The sequence below is a fragment of the Triticum urartu genome, unplaced genomic scaffold (genome assembly GCF_056163025.1).
Source record: "Triticum urartu cultivar PI428250 unplaced genomic scaffold, HENAU_Tu73 scaffold66, whole genome shotgun sequence".
In the NCBI taxonomy this organism is placed as follows: Eukaryota; Viridiplantae; Streptophyta; class Magnoliopsida; order Poales; family Poaceae; genus Triticum; species Triticum urartu.
Window position 1 is genome coordinate 1 of NW_028260847.1, and position 5,000 is coordinate 5,000.

Sequence of the window (5,000 nt, forward strand, 5' to 3'; positions counted from 1 at the left end):
AACTTAGGTAATTTATAGTCATTAGAATTTTAGTTCTATATGAAGTAAGGACTATTCGATAATTTCTTATAAACATAGGTTTTCATTGGAATTCACTCAATCAGTTAATTATGGAACAAGAGAGCTGTTTCATCTTTGTTTTAAAGAAATATAAAAATGAATTATGAATAGAAAGTAAAATGATTCCACTTTTTTTTTTTTATTTTATAAATATCTTTATTTAGTTAATAAAATAACTTCGTTACCTAGTTATTTTATTAACTTTTTTAATTTAACCAACTAAACCCATTCTTAATTTTTAATTATTTCAATGAGATAAATTTTGGAAAAATTAAGAATTTCAGTATTTTTTCTTATTCTTTTTATTTATTCTTTCAGAAAGAGATAAGAATTGGTTTGGTGAATCGGAAACAATTTTATAGAAAAATTGAAGTAAAAATTGAAGTAAAAATTGCAATTTCTTTTCTTATGGAACATACATATCAATATGCATGGGTAATCCCTCTTCTCCCACTTCCAGTTATTATGTCAATGGGATTTGGCCTTATTCTTATTCCGACAGCAACAAAAAATCTTCGTCGCATATGGGCTTTTCCTAGTGTTTTACTCTTAAGTATAGCTATGGTATTCTCAGTTCAACTGTCTATTCAACAAATAAATGGAAGTTCGATCTATCAATATCTATGGTCTTGGACCGTCAATAATGATTTTTCTTTAGAATTTGGATACTTGATTGACCCACTTACTTCTATTATGTTAATACTAATTACTACTGTAGGAATCCTGGTTCTTATTTATAGTGATGGTTATATGTCTCACGATGAAGGATATTTGAGATTTTTTGTTTATATAAGTTTTTTCAATACTTCCATGTTGGGATTGGTTACTAGCTCCAATTTGATACAAATTTATTTTTTTTGGGAACTCGTGGGAATGTGTTCTTATTTATTGATAGGCTTTTGGTTTACACGACCAATCGCAGCGAGTGCTTGTCAAAAAGCTTTTGTAACTAATCGTGTAGGGGATTTTGGTCTATTATTAGGAATTTTAGGTTTTTTTTGGATAACAGGTAGTTTAGAGTTTAGGGATTTGTTCAAAATAGCTAATAACTGGATTCCTAATAATGGAATTAACTCTTTACTTACTACTTTGTGTGCTTTTTTATTATTCCTTGGTGCAGTTGCGAAATCCGCACAATTCCCTCTTCACGTATGGTTACCCGATGCTATGGAAGGGCCCACTCCTATTTCGGCTCTTATACACGCAGCAACTATGGTTGCTGCGGGAATTTTTCTTCTAGCTCGACTTCTTCCTCTTTTCATATCTTTACCTTTGATAATGAGTTTTATTTCTTTAGTAGGTACAATAACACTATTCTTAGGAGCTACTTTAGCTCTTGCTCAGAGAGATATTAAAAGAAGCTTAGCCTATTCTACAATGTCTCAATTGGGTTATATGATGTTAGCTCTAGGTATAGGTTCTTATCAAGCTGCTTTATTCCATTTGATCACTCATGCTTATTCAAAAGCTTTATTGTTCTTGGGATCCGGATCCGTTATTCATTCAATGGAACCTCTTGTTGGATATTCACCAGATAAAAGTCAAAATATGGTTCTTATGGGCGGTTTAAGAAAATACATTCCAATCACAAGAACTACTTTTTTATGGGGTACACTTTCTCTTTGTGGTATTCCACCTCTTGCTTGCTTCTGGTCCAAAGATGAAATCCTTAGTAATAGTTGGTTGTATTCGCCCTTTTTTGGAATAATAGCCTCCTTTACTGCAGGATTAACTGCCTTTTATATGTTTCGGATATATTTACTTACATTTGATGGGTATTTGCGTGTTCATTTTCAAAATTACAGTAGCACTAAAGAGAGTTCCTTGTATTCAATATCCTTATGGGGAAAAAGGATACCCAAAGGAGTGAATAGGGATTTCGTTTTATCAACAACGAAGAGTGGAGTTTCTTTTTTTTCACAAAATATACCAAAAATTCAAGGTAATACAAGAAATAGGATAGGATCCTTTACTACGTCTTTTGGGGCTAAAAAAACTTTTGCCTATCCGCATGAAACGGGAAATACTATGTTATTTCCTCTTCTTATATTACTACTTTTCACTTTGTTCATTGGATTCATAGGAATCTCTTTTGATAATGGAGGAATTGGTAATGGAATAGCAGAGTTAACCATATTATCAAGTGGTTAACTCCCTCAATAAACTTTACCCAGGAAAGTTCTAATTCTTTTGTAAATTCATATGAATTTATTACTAATGCAATTTCTTCTGTAAGTCTAGCTATCTTTGGTTTATTCATAGCATATATCTTCTATGGATCCGCTTATTCTTTTTTTCAGAATTTGGATTTAATAAACTCTTTTTACAAAGGAAATCCTAAAAAAGAATTTTTAGATCAAGTAAAAAAAAATATATACAGTTGGTCATATAATCGTGGTTATATAGATATTTTCTATACTAGGGTCTTTACCCTCGGTATAAGAGGGTTAACCGAACTCACGGAGTTTTTTGATAAGGGTGTTATTGATGGAATTACCAATGGAGTGGGTCTTGCTAGTTTTTGTATAGGAGAGGAAATTAAATATGTAGGGGGAGGTCGAATCTCGTCTTATTTATTCTTTTTTTTATGTTATGTATCTGTGTTTTTATTCTTTTTTCTTTCTTAAGTTAAGGAATTTACAACAAGTCTCTTGCAAAAATAACTATCCTATCCCCTTTCTACAATCTCTCTATATCCTTGTTACATAAGGTAAGTATTGTATAATAGTTCGGTTTTCCGCGATTTTTTCCATTCCTCTGTGTAAATACCCTAATATGGGTTCACAATCAATAACATCCTCACCATCGAGAGTAACGATCAGTCGAAGAACACCATGCATTGATGGGTGTTGAGGGCCCATATTGACTATCATGAGATCTTTTCTTGTAAGCGGTAGACTCATATCCTTTCTTCCTTAATTCATTATTCCATGAAAATGGATTATTCCATGAATTCCTCAAAGCGAGGCTCATCAAAATGAAAAATCTAAGACTACTATAAGACTACTAAAAAAATAATAAAACAAGAAAAAAATTTGAACGATTAAATTACTGCTCCCGAATATTCAACTGACCGATTAATTTCTTATAACGTACTCTATTTTTCTTTGCCAAATAAGCCAGCAAACGTCGACGTTTTCCCAAAAGTCTTCGTAGACCTCTTTCCGATGAAAAATCTTTTTTGTGTAATTCCAAATGTGAAGCAAGTCTCCGTATCTTATTGGTGAAACTGAATACTTGAAATTCAACAGAACCCCTGTTTTCTTCTTTTTCTTCTTTAACCATAAATCCAAAAATTTTTCTACCTCCTTTCTTTTTCATGTATTTTTCTGATCAGGAAAAATACAAAATTATGTCAGTTATTTTGAAGTTATTCTAATCTCGTACACACACAAATTTGCAATTATTCATCTACTACTGGAATTTGGATTTATTTTATCGATGCAAATTGGATTTGGATAGAAGGGTACATTCTTTCTAATATTTTAGATAGAAGAAATGTTTCTTCTATCTAAAATATTAGAAAGAATTTTGCTGATTTATTTATTGCTATATGCAATTTATGGAATTGATACACCATTTAATTGATATCATTTAGCAAAATGAAACACAGCATATGCATCCATCTTTTGGCTCGAGAATTTCACGGGATAGAGATATGGTATAAGAAATAGACTATTAAGTAACTCTAAATGAATTGTGGATACATCTGTATCCTTAACATACTGAAACGATTGTCATTATTCGTATCAAACCAATAGCGATTCATACAAGCTAAATCTTCTAATCAATGGTGGGCCAATAATGAATTTTTTTGCATATGTATTAAGACGCTTGGCCTGATTTCGAAATTGTCCAGAGTTTTATATGTTGTTTTCATTGCAAAATGATGGGTCTCCTTCCATAACTTTCCAATTACGAGTACGAGAATTGAAAGACATGAAAATTCTCAATTCTCTACGGCGTCTAGTAGATAGAAACAAGAAAATCAGAAGAATCTTTCTCTCTATTCACTATCATTCCGCGTCTTCGACTTCTATTAGTTTCTTTTCTTCTTTAATGCAATAGCTATAGTTTGATATAAGAATCCATTTCTCAAAGTAATGGAAACCATTCTCTTATAGGAAATGGTTCGAAAATCGCTATTCCACCTTTTAGGTATCGTGAAAAGTGATACCTGTGAAGATCGTGCATTTCAGTCAAATTCAGATCCGTTTTTCGAGTCCATGATATAATATAACCAAATTGGATAGATCTTCCACCTGTTTAGCTAAGAAAGAATAGATACAGAGGTGGATAATAGATCGATATGAAGATCATGAGCTGCCCCATAATGAAATCGCCAGTAGTCGCGAATATCTCCTTCTTCCCTAATCCAAGATTGGAGAAAGAAGATCTAAGAGGGACCTATGGAGAATGTAGTCAGAAATCCATAATAGAGTCCGACCACAACGACCGAATTAATTATCCTCATCGAGAAACTTAGACTACTAAATAGAAAAGATTTGAAAATCATGGCATGGGTCTCCTTTTTTTCTTTCTTTAGAGTTTTCTATATGCACAATTTCTCGATGTTTCGATGAGAATTTCTTGACTTTCCATATATAGAAAGAGATAGACTATAAATGACATCTCTTATGTCAATAAGACCAAAGGGATGGATATTAAATGATAGGAAGTGCTAGGAAGTGAAATAGAATGAAATAGAGCCACTTTGGGCTTCCCTATGAAATGAGGCATGGAACGGAGCCACTACGAAGAAATTATGGGAGTTACGAAAGAAGCTTCGGACTCATATTGTTCATGGGTTGAGAGCGGGAGTTGAACTCTAGGAGGTCGAATCCCCCCTTGTTCCTCAGTAGCTCAGTGGTAGAGCGGTCGGCTGTTAACTGACTGGTCGTAGGTTCGAATCCTACTTGGGGAGATTTTATTCATTCTTT